The 19,638-nt window shown below is 43.5% G+C and overlaps 1 protein-coding gene across 1 annotated transcript in view; it reads right to left on the reverse strand.

Annotated features, from left to right (window-relative positions):
- ZMYM2 (zinc finger MYM-type containing 2) overlaps nt 1-18,318 on the reverse strand; it is a 94,327-nt gene extending 76,009 nt beyond the window's left edge. Inside the window, exons 1-2 of the mRNA XM_086739536.1 lie at nt 18,219-18,318; nt 17,370-17,427 (exon numbers count right to left, since the gene is read on the reverse strand). The gene's annotated coding sequence lies outside the window, so the exon portion shown is untranslated. The remainder of the gene's footprint in view (nt 1-17,369; nt 17,428-18,218) is intronic.
- Nucleotides 18,319-19,638: the final 1,320 nt, after the last annotated feature.

Consider the following 19,638-nt stretch of genomic DNA (forward strand, 5'->3'; position numbering starts at 1 on the left):
AAACACAAACTGGTGAGATCTAGACTGCAGAAAATGCATGTTCAATACTGCTGCAGAACGAGCTCAAGGCTTTGTGGTAGCACATTGGCATCAAAATTGCAGCTGGATGGAAAGGGAGGCACTACAATACACAACAGCTCTTCCTGAACCAGACTGTTGCCCTCCTTTTAAAGTCAGGCTACATCACTCGTCTATAAAAGTCCTCATGATGAATTACAGTGCCACAGCTACATTCAAGGCTTAACTACTGGAAGAAATAAAAGGCAAAATGCAGGCACTTCTCTGTAAGAATGGCAAATACTACAGCTTTTAAGACAGTCAGTTAACTAACGCTTTACAGGCCGAGTCTTAACTCCATAGTTGAATGATAAAATACAGTTTTAAATTTATCATGAATTGCAGAAATTCGGGTGAGGTGTCTGTCTACCTAAAAAAAGTATCAATGCCACTTTAACAGAAGAAGAAACTGGAATTTAAAAGCCTTTACTAAGTGCCATTAATAACACCTGGGATGAAGATGACAGAAGAGCACAGTCAAGGTTATGTACACTTGGAGCACAGCCGCAAAAATCAAAAGGAGTCACTGAAATTCGGCCAAAACTACAGTGCCACCAACACAGGGCAGTTGAAACAGACATCCAAAGCAGGACCAGCATGTGCAAGTACTTCCATATAAAGTCTAGAAGCCTAAAAATAAAAACGGAAAACCTGAAAGACTGCTTTTGAGCTAACAGATAATTGAGACACCTTCAAAAGTGAATGGATGAACAAAATTCAGGAGACAGTATTATATTAAGTATTATACTAAGTATTATACTAAGGTACAAACATAAGAACAAGAAGAGATTAATTATTTGCAAAAAATCCCCAACACCAAAACACCACTGAATGATGGAGACAAACTCTTATACCACAGACAACTGCAACCAGCTAGAAGACTAACAGGAGGAAAAACAACTCCTGATCTAATTCTGAGCCACACAACATAGATCAAGATGTAATTATCCAGATAGCACTCCAGAAGAGCATATTTAAACTCCCAGGGGAATTTAGAGAAGAAAAAAAAAATTTTTTTATATATATTTAAAAAATCATTACTTCAGCATTTGACTTCAAAAAGGAAAATAACTTAAGTGTGAGAAACTCAGTTAAAAGGAAACTAAATGGAGCAGCTAAAAGAACAAAAAGCTTCTTGAGAGCATGAAGGCCATTCAAAACCTCATCATATTAAGTACATACAACCAATCTACAAAGACCCCAGAAAACTACAAAGACTACTACTAGGAAGTCTCAGAGCTAAAAAGATGCTGGAATAGTACTAGGGGGAAGATTCATGTACATTTGCCCTATTATTTACCTTTTGCTAGGCATGGTTCAAGACAGGCTACTGAGCTATGTCAGAGCAAAGGTATGTCTAAAATGCCAATTCTTCCCAATTTTACAAACAGTAAAATCTTCCTAAAGAAAAGGAGTACCCAAGAAGCCTGAAGCACAGCAGAATAAATTCTTTGTATTGATGTTCAGTAAGGAAAAGATCTGGGAAGACCACATCTAAGCCCTCCATTTCTATGGGTCAAGTCAGAGGAAAAACATCTTATCAAAGTGCTAATAGAAGAGGATTTTAGAACAAATCACTAGGGCCACATGGCATTCACTTAAGATTTCTAAAGACAGTCATAAATTTTATATTTCAGTATCTGTAACCAATTAATTACTTAGGTAGAAGGTGAAAACAATTACCCAAATAATTAGACTACAGTCCTGTCTCCATCACTAAACAAATTGATAGAAATTACAGCGGAATAAATATACAAAAGAAAAAATAATACACAGAGAAAGAATTAACATGGATTTAAAAAAAAAAAACCAAACAAAAAACAACAAAAAAAAACCCCACCATAATGCCTCACAGGTCTACCGGAGAGATCTTTTGAAGGGCTGACCACTTGTTGACCAACCCAGATTAAACTAGTATACAGCACTTCAGACTTCCAAAAGGCACTCAAACACATTCCTCACTAAAGACTGCAGTGGAAACTATCTATAATAAAGAGTTGAGAAAAAGTTCTCTGGGGTATTTGTAATTAAAGACAAAAATATCATGTGTTGTTTGCTGTTATCACAATAAAGAGAAGTCACCAGGTGGATTCCAAAGTAAAATTATATAGGTCAACATACATAAATTAAGCGTAAGAGACAGTGACTCCTGAAGTGACAGTTTCCTAATCATACGAAATTATTCACAACAGCTGAAAAGAGAAACTGGTTGTAAAGAACTACAAAAGGATATCACAGTGCTGAATGCTCAGACAATATGGTAGGCAAAATCACTGGTGATAAATGCAAGGTAATGAGCAGCGAGAAAAGGGTAACTATGCACATCGCAATTCCTCTAAAGCAGTAGTCAAAGATCCAAGTTGCAACTCTTTCACTCTTTCAAATCAAATCTCCCCAATCATCAATGACCAAAGAGGAAAAACAATATAAATGAAGAACCAAGAAAGATACAGAACACATTTGTCATTACATAAGCAAGATGCTGGTGAACACGCAGTTCAGGTCACTCCCTTTTCAAAGAAAGGTGAAAAACATGAACAATTTTTATTAAAGGAAAAGTCTTCTCGCTGGAGAAGACAGACAACTCAAGGAAGATGACAAATAGCACAGCTATGCCGAGTGTCTTACAATACACAAACAAAAAAGCTTCCAGTGAAATAATTAAGTAGCTTTAATAATCTACTGTGCAGGACAACATTTTATTCTCTTCTTATTTGTGAGAGTCACTGCTGCAGAAGGCTACAGAAGCCAGAAATGCAACCAGTTCAAATAGAGATCAGGCAAACATGAATAAACGCACTGATGATTCCTAAACATAGTGGTCCAAAGACAACTCCACAAAAGTCCTTAGCCAGCCAGCTGCTGAAAGGCAGAATACATCAAAGTCACGCTTTGACTGCCAAGTTTCTATTAGGTTTCTATTAGTAACATAGGTTACTGAGTTGTCTACTAACCTAGTACAGCAATTGTTCTAACCTAGTAGAGGAATAATAATATTCTTACACAGAAATGTCACTAGCCTCATGGAAGCTTTACCCACTTACCCAGAATCTGAATTCTGGCCTATAGTTGTCAGGCTAACTTCAGTTGAGGGATTAGTGTCAATGTTTAGGCAAAATAATCAGGTGACAGAGTAATGTGAACATATCTCAATGTTCCGTGAGGTTACACAGTTCTAATGATCAATTCCTGACCCTGACATTTCTTTGACCACAGCATCATTTAATTCCTTAATTCAGCTACTTCCAAGGGTTCTTATCCTTCCTTATTACAGAAAGTCACTTCTTGTCACTTGACTTTTTGTAAATCAAAGCCTCAGTCTATTGTAAAGACTGCATGCAGCTGTCAAGAAGCTCTTTCACTAGCTTAACAGTATGCTGTAATGTCTTGCTACAACTCAGGAATGTTCATTCCCTACACAATTGATGCGACCTACATACCATGGTTCCTTGGGGTATGAACCATCAACTGAACACCAGTGGTTGACCGAACAAATGCCACAGTTCACTCCAAAAGTAAAATAAAACACAACTAAAATAATATTTAAATAGCTCTTTTACACTCTGCAGCAGTCTAATAGCCCAACTACACCCAATCGTAAGGCCTGCAAAATACTAGAAAAGCAGAAGTAAATCAACATTTTCGAAGGGTTGAAATTTAAGCCAGCTTTAAGCTAAATCTGAATGCTGCTACTGCAGTCAAGTCTCAGTTTGGGTAGTGAATAATATATACTGTGTATGGACAGACACCTACCTCTGTGAGTAAGAACTCCATGTGTCACAGTTTAGCCCCGCTTGGGACCAAGCTATACAGTCTCTCACTCACTCCTCCCAGACTCCAAGGAATTGGGGAGAGATAATGTAACTAAAAGCTCGAGGTTTGAGGTAAGGACACAGAGAGATCTTTTAAGTTACCATTACGAGCAAAACAGACTTGACTTGGGGAAAAGGACTTCAATTTATTAATGATAAAACCAAAGCAGAATAATGACAGGAGAATAAAAGCCCCAACTTCCCTCTACCCCTCCCCTCTTTCCTGGGCTTAACGTCATTTCAAATTATCTCCACCTCCTTCCTACTCCCGAGTGGCAGAGAAGGGAACAGGGGCTGTGGTCAGTTCATCATATCGTGTTTTCCACTGCTCCTTCCTCATCAGGGAAGAGCTCCTTACGTTCCTCCCCTGCTCCAGCGTGTGGTCCCTCCCAAGGGCTACAGTCCTTCATGAACTGCTCCGGCATGTGTCATTTTCCGCGGGGTGCAGTCCCTCCAGAACAGCCCCAGCAGAGGCCCTCCATGGGCCACAGCCTCCTTCAGGCATCCACTTCCTCTGGCATAGGGTCCTCCACAGGCTGCAGGTGGATCTCTGCTCCTCTGTGGGCCACACCACAGACAGCCGGCCTCACCATGGGCTGCAGGGGAATCTTGTCAGGAGCAACTTTACTACTCCTCCCCCGCCTTCTTCACTGACCTTGGTGTCTGCAGCCACTCCTCTCACAAGAAATTCTCCACAACTGGCTCAGGCAGATGCCTCTCAGGTTCTCTTCACTTCTCTCAGCCAGGCCAAGCCATATGGGCTGAGTCAGGCCTGAACAGTCGCCTGGTGGGAGGCCAGAGGTTGAGGCCTGCAAGGCCCACGAAAGGCTCACACCTCCCCCTCTCTGGCCCCGCTTCTGCTTCTTCACTCCTTTTTTTAATTTTCCCCTTCTTATCACAGAGGCGTTCTCAGTATAACCAACAGGCTTGGCCCTGGCCAGCAGTGGGTCTGCCCTAGAGCCAGCCAAGTCCACCAAAGGGGAAACTTCTAGTAGCTTCTCACAGAAGCTGCTACTGTAGCTCCCCTTGCTACACAGAACTAGTACACCACCTTAGAAAAAACAAGGAGTTGTAGGGCCCTCCTGGCTCATCAAATATAAAACTCTGACCATGGGCAACCACACAATAAAACCACTTTTGTTAAACATTCTTAATATAAACATTCAGCATTTTCTTTGTTTGGTGTGGGTTTTTTATTGTTGGTTTGGGTTGGGTTTTCTCCCTTCTTATATCCTTCCTGAAGGATATCTACTCATTAACCCTACCATTTTATGCTCAGATACATGGTGGCTCTGATTACTGTCAACTTTTACATCTTTGACTTTAACAGAAGTTTCCACCCTTCTGAAGGTCCACCTAGTTATCAGGTCCACAGACTCATTTTGTTATGTGATCATGTGGCACAGTTGTTTCTGCAACCACACACATAACCAGACAGAAGTTGATCCAGCTGACAGAGACTTTCCTGCTGGAGTCCCTTCCAGCCAGATCAGTTCCCCAAAACAAAAATATCTGGGCAACAACAATAACAGCTGTGCCTGAACGTAACAAGGTTGGTGCCACAGCTCTGAATTGCAGTGCAGAGGTCATTTTAGCAGACAGGATAGTAGTGGCAAGCTGATAGCCACAGATTGAACTGCACTACCCTGACAATAAATGCTGTGTAAAACACTCCAAAATGCACGAAGAAAGCAGCGACAGACTGAATATTAAAACAGATGGATATCCACTGGTCACAAAATCAGTAGAGTATAGGAACTTGTAAGACTTGAAGCAAACCTAACATACTACATTACAGCCCCAATGACAACTATTTCATCACTCTACCAGCTTCACACACAAATCATGCTAGCAAGCAAGCTCAACATCGCTACCTGCATACTTGGGGCTAAACTCAAGTGCAAGTATTCACATCAAAGTATGGGTCCTTCTTAAAATATTATACAAGTTAATTAGAAATATTAACCAAGAGTATGAATAACATTTAACACTAACCCATCAATCTATTTACACTGCTGTTTTTTTCAAAACACAGGTAAGAGCTTTCAGGAACAGGATACTAAGTTTAGGTCCACAAATCTAATCTATCCATTGTCTGAGTACCATCATTACAAAAGCCTGACATCTCATTAATTCATCCTAGAGACACTACTCCAGAATTTACTTTCCAGTAAGTTTAGAGCTGCTTAAAATTTCATTCTTTTCCCATATTTCCAAAGCAGTTGTATGGATTGAAGAAATAAGCTTACTAAAAGTCATTATGTAACACCTAAAATGCATTTGTCACACAGATTTCAGGAAATTTAAGAGAAAAGCATATGCACACAAAGACCTCTAATCCAGCAAAGACAGCAACTAAGAACAGTAAAAAGGCAAGATCTACATAGCAAAAGAAATATTTTGAAGCAGTTAAGTCAGTAAGTTTTGGTTTTATTCAAAAGAGAAACTATTTACATACAAACTAAAGTTTTCTGAAAACATGCAAACTTGAGTATTTCCTGAGCATCTTAACTGCACTGCAGTCACCAGTGTTGCGTGTGAATGCTGACATCTGGTTCCAACTGATTCTTCCAGGAACATCTGAATGCCTTTACTTTACACAGCCTCTTCCTTCGGTCTTGCTACTCAACTAGTGCTAAGAATTGCTCCCTTGTATACATTAAAAGAACCAAAATTCAGGGTCAATCTCAAACTTTATTCTATTCAGGGTCAATCTTGAACGCAAGTGGACCCACACCAAGAATCTATACTTTTCAAGATTACTCATAGGGGAGTAAGTAGCACTTGGCATAGCAATTCATAGCAAATCAAAATCATAATATTGACTAAAAATGTATAAGCTTTATAGCAGCCATACTGACACGTATCCCTCCCTTATATGCACACTTCTATGTATTTCATGGCTGTTTAATCATTAAAAGGTACTGATCAGCAAGAACCCAGCACCATTTCTAGCCCTAAAAGCCATTATGTGTAACATGGTAGTAAATTTTTTCTCTCTGCTACTCAAGCAGTAACATGCTACTTAAGGATACTCTTGGTTATAAATGGAATATTAAGGTGAAACAAGACAAAGAACCAAAGGACCCACAGAAAAAGTTTTGTCTAAACACTTATCTATTACTTATATCCAAATGCGTATCTATTTCTAGGAAAGTAGGTAACACTAGACCACAGCAACAGACTTGAAAGATGACCTAAGTGGAAAGGGAGCAGTACAGTAACAGTAGAGAAACACTATGCTAAATATATGAAAATAGGAAAAGGGAAAGTAAAACACTGAAAAGTAAAAAGAAATAGTAGAAAGTGGCCTTAATAAAGAATGCAAAGAGGCCAAATTGTCACTTGACATATCTTAATTTTTTTAAAATGTAACACTTTGTAGGAAGAAACCACATACTGAATGGCTACATCAGAAACAGACCTGAGAATAGTAAAATTATTTATATGTCTGGACTGGGCAATGGAATATAGGTCACTGATAAATGTCAGTGGGTCACAACACACATTTCAAAAACGTGCCTTATTCTTGCTCCACAGGGACCAATGAAGATTAATTGAGAATTCAAATTTATGAAGTCCCTAGCTTTTGCTAGCATTCAAGAAACTAAATTGACATAGCAGTACACAAAGCATCAACAGATGTATTACAGCAAATGCTACAAATTTAGCACCGATACTAACGAGAAAAGGATCTATAACTAAGCAAATATTCTATCTCTCCTTCATAAGAGGCATAGTTGCATTAGCTATACTTTTGATGCAACTATATCATGATTAGTGACTATACTAACCTGTAAGCACGTAATACACACAAGTAGCATGCAATTTTTCAGATCTGTAAAGTTACAAGAAACTGGAGGTATAACCAATCATGCACAAACCAATCAAATTTGAAAAAAACCAACCAGAGGCAGGAAAGAAGAAAAGAAATCTCAAATGCAAGAGAGTGAGATCTACTAGATCTAATGCATCCTGTAGAACTAAATGTTCAGGAACAGACAAGTTTATCAACTACAGTGATGCTGATTCTGCCAAGAAGTTAACTTTTCCTGTAAAAAAAACTTTTTTTTTTTTTTTAAGACTCAGGACACTCAAGGTAATTTTAAGAAGCCATTTTTACACAGTACTTCATGCATTTACATTTTATTAATAATTTCACCTAAACAGAACACATTCTTATTTTTGTGTTATGGTGGAGAAAAAGCGTTCAAGTGAACTTCCAGTAAAGCACTGCATATCAATGGAGAGTATCTTCGTGGTCACTAAATGATATCAAACTTAGCTTAAACACTGTAAGTTTAATGGAATACCTGATGCTGAAAGAGACCTCTGGATATCACCTTATCAAACCCACCCCAGCTCAGAGCAGCGACAAATTACAAGCGAGATCTATCTCTGAACTTAATCAGGTCCTTAGGGTTCTGTTTTGAATATCTATAAGGATATCTATATCTATAAGGATATAAATTTCCCAGTCACTCTGAATACCCTCTTCCATTGTTTGATTATCTTAGCCATTCAGAATTTCCCTCATTGCAACTTATACCCATTACCTGCCACCCTATCAGTGGGTATCTCCGAGAAGAGCCTGCCTTAATCTTCTCTGTACTTTCCCATTAACTAGTTGAAGATAGCAGTAACATGTCTCTCTGGCCTTCTGTTTAAACTGAACACACTCATCCCTCTCAACTTTTCCTTTGTTATGTGCTCCAGCCCCCTAAGCATCCTAGTGGCCCTCCACCGGGCTCACTCCGGTACAACAGGATCTTTATTACAACAGGGTCTACCCAAAACTGGACTAAACACTCCCAGGAGACCACACTTGTGGTCTCCCAAGAATCAAACAATGGGGAACAATTACTTCTCTCAAACTGCAAGCTACAGCCTTGCTTAATTCAGCTCAGTTTGCTGTTTGCGTTCATCCCTGCGAGAGTGCATTATTTGTGTCCAACTTACTGTCCACCAGGACTACCCAAAGCTGCTCGATATCCTGTCAGTGCCCAGCCTGTACTATTCCCATACATTTTGGAAATGAAGACAATTTACTAATTGGCAACAAGAACTTTCAATGTTATTCTTCACTAGTGCTTCCTCTTTTTTTTTTTTTAGTTTTTCTTTTAAACTAGCCTGCAGTTTACACTCTATACATACAGCCCATGAAACAAGCAACTCTGCATGGATAACTGGTAACCATCATGCCTAATGGCACACCCAGTTTCTCAGTGCCTGATTGCGCAAATCTTTTTTACTAATGCTTTTAAAATCCTTTTTTACTTTTGCATGTGCTTAGAAAGAGGAAAGACTGTCATGCCATAACTCATAAGCAAACAAGAAGTTTGCAGACTGGTCGTTTTCCTTGTCTTTAACAATAACTAACATCAGCTAGTAGTCTCAACCAGATTTTTCATGTCTGAGAAATACCCGAGTATCAGCCAGCAACCTAGTATTTTTGGCCCAGTATGGACAAGTTTCTTCAACAGTATTTACCTGCAGTGGTTAGTGTTCAATGCATCTAGTAATTCAGAATAAGTGAATTTAAGAGAATATGTTAATACTATGCTACATATAGGAAGAAAAGCCATATAGTCTATGACCAAGTAAAGAGCCAATGAAGCTACTGTACAACAAAGGACAGAAAATCTTAACGTCATAAACAAAATGAGATAAAAAAAGACGAGGAAGAAAAGAAAAAATAACCACAAAGTAGTTCAAGTTCTATGCTGAGGTAAGGTTGACAGGAAACGGGATCCAAGGGAAGAACGGATATGGTCAGCGAGGCAAGTATGATAGGTTTTCACAGCTGCACTCGCTGTCTGGCTCCAAGTTACACTGTGCAAGACTCCAGTTTACCAAACTAGTTTTGAAGAGTAAAAGGTAGCTTTATTTTTAAACAACAAGATGCATACTGTATTTGCTAAGGCTGCAGTTCCACAACAACAAACCACATCCAGCCTAGGACAGGACTACTGTGGGTTTGTATTCTCACTCCTCTCTCCCACGTTCTCCAGCACAACTCTTCCTCCCTCTCTCTGTAGCTGTTTACAGGTCCTAGTAGTCAGTCTGCCATGGGAGTTAACATGGTAAAGCTGAAATACAGAAAACAGAGCAAATGTCCAACACCTACACAGCTCCCTCTCAAAAAAAATTTCATTGTGATGATTCATAAAGCTAAACTGATTCCCAAAAAAAGAAACAGAAAATGTCACTGCTAGTACAAAGAAGAGGATAATGACAACCCTAAGTTAGGCTAGTTTAAACAGTCATGCAGCCAAGCATATATGCTTACTAGAATTTAACCTCATGAAAAAGACACTATATAGCATCTCTCCTAAGCCAATATTTTGTTTTTTTCCAGTCCAAATCTGCAACTGGAATAAATACCTGCAGAACAAAGTCTATTTCAAGTAAAAAAAAAAATATATATATATAAAACTTTGCTAGTATGGAGCTTTTCAAACCCTCTTTTAAACTTTTGCCTAAAAACAAAGAAGTGATGCCTCAATAAGTTATTCCAGCTTAGTTAACTCAATTCATAGTTACCCTACCTTCTGAAAGGCTACACACTTTCCTGTTTGAATTTGTATTGCTTAGGCAATAATCAGCACTCAGGAATTAAGCCTTTAACATTGGGGGGGCGGGGGGGGAGTGGGTGGGAGCATCCTATTATCTAATATGTACCCAGATGCATAGTCTCTCCTAGACCAGAATTAAGTTACACTCTAATCTATTCTCTTTTAATTGAGGAATAGACTGCATTTCTAAAGTTCGTTAATAGAAAACATGTTTTCCACCCCTCCTTCGGTCATTCTTGTAGGTCTTCTCCAAACTCTTAAATTATTTTAATTATTAAAAATGCTAGACTTAGTTCAGAACATAGTTGCTGTACTATATATAGCACTAGTCAGACCAAATCAGCATTTCTATTTGTTACTTCTTTGGATAGAAGTATACATAATGATGACCAAACACACCAACGCTGGCAACAATTCCAAGATATACCCAACATTTTTGTCTGGGAAAAAAAAAAAAAAAAAAAACCACCAACTAACCTTTGTTGTGCTCTCAATTTTCTGTCATTTCCAATTTGCAATTTTTAATCTTTTTTTTAATAAATATTATGGAGAACTTCTTACCCGGCCTTCCTAGATACTACTTGGTTTAATGAGGCACCATCTACCAGAACAAAACCTCACCTTCTGAATCAACATTTTTTCAAAAATAGCAAAACCACCACCACAAGTAAAACAGAACCCTCCCCAAACCCCATGCACACAGAAATGATAGCTATTCATTCAAAAGATGCCTGGTAAATTCTTCCAGGTTAGTAAGAATTCTTAAACATACATAGGTTGGCATATTAATCATTAATTCCGGCTCAAACAAAATGTTGACATTATTTGGGGTATAACGGAAGACTAGGTCTTCTTTCTCTTTCCACACACATATTAAAAAAAAGATAAAATAAAATAAAAAAACCCACAACTGATACACACCCATATATTGCAACTCCCATCACAAGCTCCTAGGAACCAGTTACAAACCACATTATGCTAGCCACTGAACACATAATAAGACTGTTCAAAGAGCAAACAACCTAAACATAAGAGAAAACAGACAGAGAGTTACAAAAAGGAGAACACAAGGAAACAGCATCACCATCAATAATCATTATTAGTTCTTGTTCTAAGGATGGTGTGTTTGAGTCCCAGGGTGACCGGAAACGTGGTGGTTTGGTTTTGGTTTTAGTAGGCTTTGTTTCCTAAAGTTAGCTTATTTCGCATTACCAGGTTGCAACTGCTTTAAAGGATGCACACAGAGAGCTTCTCCAAGCATGAGGAGCACCACAGGAGAAAGAACAAAAGTGTTTAACTGCCTATTATGTCACTTTCTAAACAGGACTTAAAATCTCATTAAGAACAACAAAAAGACAGGTAATTCTCTTCACAGCTAAAACTCAACTTTAAATTAAAGGCAAGTAACCCGTTACTTTTACAGCCATAAAAGATGCAAAAGAGCAGGCAGTCAAAGCAGAAGACGAGGAAAGCACTCTTGTTCAGAATTCTGAATCAATGTCAACAGAACAGAATCATTTTTATCACAATCATAAGAAAAACTGTTACCACAAGATACAGAGACCAAAAGCAAGGTATGAGATTCAGACATGTAATTTATTAACACAATCACATAATGAAGACCTAATTGTTTATTAACAATTAAGAGACAGCTTACTATGTGGCAAAAATCTGCAGTCTGTTAGAAGAGGGTGCTGTGTCTAAAACAAGGGCTATATTATGGGCTTAAAGCAAAGATTTCACAACAACACTGTGAAATACAAGTGACAGGCAGCATGGAGAGCTTTCCTTTTGGGGAGGAAGGACTGCCTTTGCAACAGTAGCGTGAGCTAAAGGTCAGACATCCACAAAGAGAAGTCAGAAGCACACGCTCAGATTTAGCTGGTACAGAAGGAAGCAAGTCTGGAAGAGAGACAGACTTGAAGGTCAACCATACAGAGGCAACAGCTGAGTTTGTGAATTAGATTAACAAAGTAACTTTTAGGGAAATTTGATGTAGTGCTAGGGGTAAATGCCAAACTGGAGAGGTCTTACAGTGACTATGAGCCATAACAGGCCTAAATTACAAAATAATGTGCATAGTTATTCTATGGGTTATGCCCAACCTTACCATCTTCCAGTGCCATCTTTCACAACAAAAGAACTGAGGAATCTCTTCCATAATGCCACTGTCCTTTCCTAATGATCTGCTTTCTTTGCCAGTCTCCCAAGAGTTGGATTGGTCAGCTACAGCACACGTATCTAAGCAGTTTTGTCCTATCAGTTAGCAGAGTGTGTGACCAAGCGTACATCACTACTTTGCACAACCTATTAAGCAGGGCAAAAAGTGGAATTAAGATGACATACTTCTTAGCGTGCCCCAGAAAGTATTAAAACTAATGAACAGGGACTATGCCTTTATAGGCGAAGGTAGCTCCAAAAAACTTGGGAGACACAGAGAAAGATGGAATGCTTAAGCATTAGAACAAACTTAAAAAGTGCAAATACCCTTCCAACACAGAGCAGTTTGAAAAATACACTGGTGGCAGCCATGTCATTGGAGACTCTCAGCAGACCACAAACCTGAATAATCTCTGTTAATTTTATTTATGTTGGACTAGTAAAATCTGAATTTGTCGTCTCTATTATAACCATTGACTGAAATAATTTTACTCTGACAGCAAACTGGAGTAAGAAAACAAATTTCATCATTGGCGTGTCCTGGTGAAGGCATGAGAACGCCTCAGTGGACAGTTATGACCTAACCTGCCTATAAAGGACAGTCGTTGATCTCATCTGTTGCAACTGTTGATGTTCTTATCCATCCAGACAATTCTACGCATGTATGTGTTTGAATCCTATTGAACTCTACTGGCAGAGCTTCACAGAATAAATATAGTTTTTGTCTTAACATTTATTTCTGGAAGCTCACAGAAGACAAAAGTTTCAAATTACCAAAACAGTTTAAGTATAAGTAAGTGGCACTGAAATTACAGAACCATTTAAGTTGGAAGACCCTTAAGATCACTGAGTCCAACCATAAACCTAGCACTGCCAAATCCACCACTAAACCATGTCCCTAAGCGCTGCATCTACAAGTCTTTTAAATACATCCAGGCACGGTGACTCAACCACTTCCCTGGGCAGCCTGTTCCAATGCTTGACAACACTTTCGGTGAAGAAATTTTTCCTAATATCTAATCTAAACCTCCCCTGCAACTTGAAGTCATTTCCTCTTGTCCTATCACTTGTTTCACTCGGGAAGAGAGACTGACACCCAGCTCACTACAACCTCCTTTCAGGTAGCTGTAGAGACCGATAAGATCTCCCCTCAGCCTCCTTTTCTCCAGGGTAAATAACCTCAGTTCTCTCCACCACTCCTCATCAGACCTGTGCTCTAGACTCTTCACCAGCCTTATTGCTCTTATTTGGACATGCTCCAGCACCTCAGTGTCTTTCTTGTAGCAAGGGGCCCAAAACATAGGTGGCTCCTCTGTTTTAGGACAGAGTATTTGAGGCACAGCCTCACCAGTACCAAGTACAGGGGGACTATCACTTCCCTAGTCCTGCTGGCCACACTATCTCTGATACAAGCCAGGATGCTATTGGCCTTCTTGGCCACCTGGGCACACTGCCAGCTCATATTCTGGCAAGTCAACCACAGCAGCAACGAATGCTTCTTAGCCATCTCAGTGGCGGCAGGGGATGGAGATCCACACGGCAGCAAAGACACAAGGCTTTTTGATGCATTAGAAACAACAGAAGCACCTGAGAATAGTCACTTAGGAACCAGGGCCTCCCCACCAAAAAAGGCAGCAGGATCGATAGTCCAACTGAAGTGGATCTACATCAACACACACAGCATGGGCAAAAAACAGGAGTTGGAATCCATTGTGCAGTTGGAAAATTATGATGTAAAATCAATACAGTTAAAGTGTTAAGTGAAGAGGACATACCATGCAACTGCATTCCAGAAGTCTCACACTGCTCCCTTCTACCTAAAATTTATCTTAGAAGTACAAAACACTGTCTGACAAACTTAGACACATCTTGGTCCAAAACAAATAATTTTAATACTAGCATCTAAATTAAGCAGGTCATTTGTACGCTGTGTTAGCATCTACTGTTAGCCATACCTGCCAGCAGCATGTAGGGCAGGCTACAAGTATGGAAGTAAAGCTAAGTTTCCTCTGAACTCTAATCTCTCAGAAACTCAGTTGTCCTCCTAGAGCATTCACCTAGTAAAATTAAATCACTGAAACTAAGTTAAAGCTAAAAAGAAGTTGCAAGAAAAGTGCTTTCAATCATTGAGTTAAACTCAACAATTTCAGCAGATAACAAAACTCCTGTAGCATACAGGGCTTTAAGAGCCTCATGAGGCAAATATTGCCTTAAACTTCTCAGAAGGGACAGCTTACTAGTCTTCTGAACTCTTCTGAACTTTACCTTTCAATCCCTTTCCACAGCTAGGCTGAGTTGTTATTTGTGATGTACATGCCTTCTGTAAAAAACAAATAGCTTTCCATGAAGAGTGGATTTTTCCATTAGTTACAATACTTGATATAAATTCTTCACAGAAGTCTTCATTCTACTTTTGTTGTGAAGTATAGCAATTGGTTGCAAACTCTGGCACAAGGTGACAGAACATCAGTAATTCTGTACTTAGTCCTTAAAACCAAAATGAAAGCTACTGGAACAATGTAAGAGTGTTCATGATGCTGCTGGACAAAAAAAAAAAAAAAAAAAAACGGAAAGAAAGCCAGCGAAGATCTGAAAGAGGCTGAACGAGTTTTGGTCCAACATCCCATCGTATACTTGAACAAGCTCTGTAGAAGACGAAGAAATTTGCTTTCACTTTTTCACTGGCATTTGTACATTCTTGCTGATACAAATCCCTCTTAGTATATTATTCCAGGGTAAGCAACAGTAGAATGCAATCATATATTTGCGGTTAAAGAGGATTACTAACAATAATATAAAGCAAATTTATTAAGTAAGTATCCTAAGTAATTAGGATAATCTTTTATTAAAAGAAGTTACTTAGTTTAACTACCTAATAATGTCCCATCACCAGCTTTACTTCATAAATTGTAGCTCAGGAGTTTGGTTCCTAGAGCTCACCTTGCAGCAGTAAGCACCAAATACATTCCCTCATGCAACACATGCCACAGGATACACTTTTTACCTCCAGTCATGTGCTAGATAAAATGTTGTACAACCACCACAGCTGGAGGAGGACAATGTGCCATCTACTAGGATACTGTTGTGCAAGATGTTAGTGTAATTGACCAACCAGATGGCAACTGCTTATTGAGCTTTACTGAATCTTAGCTATACAGCTGTTCTTGACAGTATTCTTATCTTTTCACAGGCAGCAATAATTTTTTCAAGCCAGCTCCAGTACACAACATCCTTTTTCACTCCTAACACAACAGCCTCCTTCCTTCCAAAGCATTATTCGCCTTGATCACTCTTAAAAGTAACTATTTTAACATGAAGAAGGATCAGAAAAAGCAGAACAGCTGTTAGACTGGAATATATAATGAATCAGAAGTAAAATTAGATGGTAGTCTTACACTCAAGACATAGTAGGAGTTAAAAAATAACAATTAAAATCTAAAAATTACAGTAGTAAGTCAAGGTTTAGAATAGATAACTTCATTCATTATAACAGGCCATACAAACTCGGAGCATCTTTCATGAGGTTAGTGATTTTAGAAGCCTGATGCCTTTCTCCTAAGTACTGAGGTTTTGCAGAGAACCACTTATTCTTTGTATATGCAAGCCACCAAAAAGTGACAAAGTTGCTGGGAAACCTACTATGTACAACAGCAAGGGAGGGAAAAAAAAAAAAAATTTCGAGAATACTACGACATCCGAATCCTCCCTGCAGCCAAGCGCAGAACCCAGAGCGCAAGACAGGCGCTGCCTTTTTGTTCAGCTCCCCGGCCGCGCGTTACCCCCGAGCTGGGGACCGGCTGCGACTCTCGCGGCCGCCTCTAGCGGCGACAGCCCCGCACGGCGCCCGCATCCCGACTCCACAGCGCCCGGCACCTCTCCCCATGCGCACATCGCCCGACTCTCGCCTTTGCTGCGCTACTTTGCCACTTCAGAATCCCCCGTGCAGCACAAAAAGCCCCAGTATTCGAAGGGGCACAAACCATAGCCGAATTACACCCCAATCCTCCGGCCATGGATTGGTAACCAGCCTCTCCTCAGCCCACCTAACACCCAACAGATCACAATCTGCTTTGAAAATCTCACGCAGGTGAAACACCGAAAATGCTCACTATTCAGAAGCTGTGGGTTTCCTCAGCGACCTCCAGCTTTTTGGGGAAGGGGCAAAGCAGATGGCTCAGAAGCCCTGCCAAGGTGAACAAACTGCCAACAGCACCCAAAAAAAATCACCCAAGCAAATCTATGGGCATAAAGAGCCAGTCTGAACGCACAAAGGACAGATGCTTGGAGTACGCTCCACAAATTGCTGGGTTATTTTAAACCTCTCCTTCCTCTTCTTAGCCTCCAGATATGCAGGACGTGGGATTGGAGAAAGGGGGGGAAAAAAAAAAAATTAAACATGGCTAAAGGTGTCTCACCAGGGATTTTAATACACACTCCAAAACTCTAGAGGGCACCCGAAATATGCCTTCCCCCTCCCTCCTGAGCCGGGTAACGTGAGCAGTGGCAGCAGCCCGTCGTCTGCCTGCCGGAGTTGGTATTGCAGGAGCGATATCTGCAGCAGCAGCGCCCACCCCGAGGAGGAACCGCCTCACAGCCATTACTGGGGCTTCGCCCCAGGGCAGCAGCTGCTGGACCCAGGAATTTCCCCACCCAACCCTGGAGGCCCCTCCTTCTACCTCTGCCCCCGGAGAATATGGGGGGGCGGGCCAAGCCCTCCCTAAGCAGGTCTACCAGAGGCAGAAATAGGCACATAAATAGCACTCACAATGGAGCTCCCTCTCCTTGTTGGTCTCTGCCAAGGCTGCACCAAACTGGGCTGGAGCCTAAGGGAAAGACATGGGGTTAACATGGGGCAGCGAAGAACAGGCAGCGCCCCCAAGCAGCGCTTCCTCTGCCTGGCCGGGGCAGGTACCGCCTGCAGCACCCACCACTTCCCTTTAATCCCAACCCAACAAATAAAAGAAATAAATAAAAATTGCCCTCCCCGGGGGCAGTGGGGTAGAAGCACACCCACGCCGCCCGCCCCCACTAAGGGAAAACGAGGGGGACAAGGAGCCGCCCGGGGCGCAGCTGCACCCGGGGTTTCTCTGCGCGAGTGGAAGGGCAGCGGCGGCACCCACGGCGGGGAGCAAATATTACCTGCGAACTTGCCTAAGCAGCCCCGAAGCAGCGCGCCGGGGGGGTCGCAGGGCCCTCAACGGCGGCGCCTGAGCGCCGGGCGAGCGCCTCGGCCCCCCGCACGCTCCCGCAGCAGTTGCCCCCGGTCTCGGGTTTGCCCCCCTGCAGTCGGCCAGCAGCACTGCCGCCTCCTGTCCGCCATTAGAGAGAACCCAGCCAAACAATACGGGAGGGGAGCAGCGACGGCGGCAGGATCCGCGGAGCGCCGCGCCGGGCAGGGGAGGGAGGCACCCGGGGAGGGGGTGGGAGTTGGGGGGGCGGCGAGGGCGGTGGGTGGGGGAGGCACCGGGGCAGAACAACAGCCGAGGGCCCGGCGGGGAAGGGAGGGAGGGAGTTAAAATAGGAGGCGCTAAACCAGACCCGGCCCTTCCCCCAAATGCCCCTGCCCCCCCTCAGGGCTGCCCCCGGGCGCCCCCCATTTGCCCCCACCGCCCACCTCCAGGACACGATGGTTATCCGCGGGGCTGCCCCCGGCGCTACCCGCGCCCCCTCCGCCGCCGCGAGAGGTGGCGGCGCAGCAGCGGCGACGACACCGTGGGGTACTTAGCCCGCGGAGCTCGGAGGCACGGCGGCTGCTCTCCCATCCCCGCCCTGGGGGCAGTTCCGCGCCGCCAACTGCCCGCCAAGCCCGCCCCTGAGGCGCAGCACCCCGCACCTCCAACCTTACCCGGCTCCCCACAGCTTGCAGGCACGGACCCTCCCCCCCCCCCCCGCGAGGGACGCACGCACTCTGCGCTACTCCTCCGGCGTCTCAACTCTAACTCGGTCCAGTCCCGGGCGAAGCGCAGCTGCTGGCAAAGGGGAGGAGGAACCGGGCCAAGCGAGCTCGAGGGAGATCCGCCTCCCTGCCCCGCCATTGGCTCCCCCAGAGGGCGGGCTCTCGCGCTGGGCTAGCGGAGTGGGTGGACCGCCCATCCATCAGAGCCGCCCGCAGCCGGTTGACCCTATAAACTGCCAATCTTCCTCCTGGCCATGCTTGGGGTTCTTCCCACTCTTGATCCATTAGGTTTGAGGAACCCGGATCGTTGCCCACCGGCTCGTTACCCGTGTCCGAGGGCTGCGCTCGCGGTCCCCGCGCAGCTCTTTGACAGCAGCAACTTGGAGAAGTTTTGCGCTGACGCCGGGCCGGGCCGTACCGGCTGCGCTCCTCCTCCAGCCGGTCGCCGGCGGAGACGTTGCGCTGCCCATCCCAGCCTTGCGCTCGGCCCCTGTGGGCGCCACAGCCCCGGTCGTGGGGCGTGGGCTCGCCCCTCTCTCTGCGCCCCCCGCCGCCGAGGGATAGGGCTGGCAGGGCTTCTCCGAGAGCTGCCACCCCCGCTCCTTCCCCCAACAGGGCTTTGAACCTGAGGCCATTTCCATGAGGGGACAGAGCGTGGATAATGGAAGCGCTCCCACAGGGGAAAGAGAGCGCACTTATCCCAGGGAGGGCGCCTCGCCTGCGCCCCCGCAGCCTGCCCCACCGAGCAGCGCCTCCTCGCCGCCCTTGCCCGAGGACGCCCTCCTGCCCCCGCCCGCTGCGGGGGAGGGCGCCATGTCAGCCGCCGACATGCCTCCTGGAGGAGGTGGTGGTAGTGGTGGTGGTGGTGGTGGTAGCAGTGGTGGCGTCCTCCATTTTGTCGGAAGCTGCTGCGGGGAGCTTGGGACCAATTCAAACCAACGTGAGGCGCAGCGGGGCGTCCATTTGAAGAGCCTCTGCCCGGCTCCCCGCGGGAAGAGGAGGCGGGTGCCCCCGGCAGTGCCGCGGGGTGGGGAGAAGGGCTGCGGGCGGCGACGGCGGCCAAGCGCCGGGAGCCAAGCTCTCCGCCCGCCCTGCGCCAAAATGGAGGATGCGCACTTCCCTTGCGCGGCTCCTGCCC

Source organism: Chlamydotis macqueenii, chromosome 1 (assembly GCF_036417535.1).
Source record: "Chlamydotis macqueenii isolate bChlMac1 chromosome 1, bChlMac1.mat, whole genome shotgun sequence".
NCBI lineage: Eukaryota > Metazoa > Chordata > Aves > Otidiformes > Otididae > Chlamydotis > Chlamydotis macqueenii.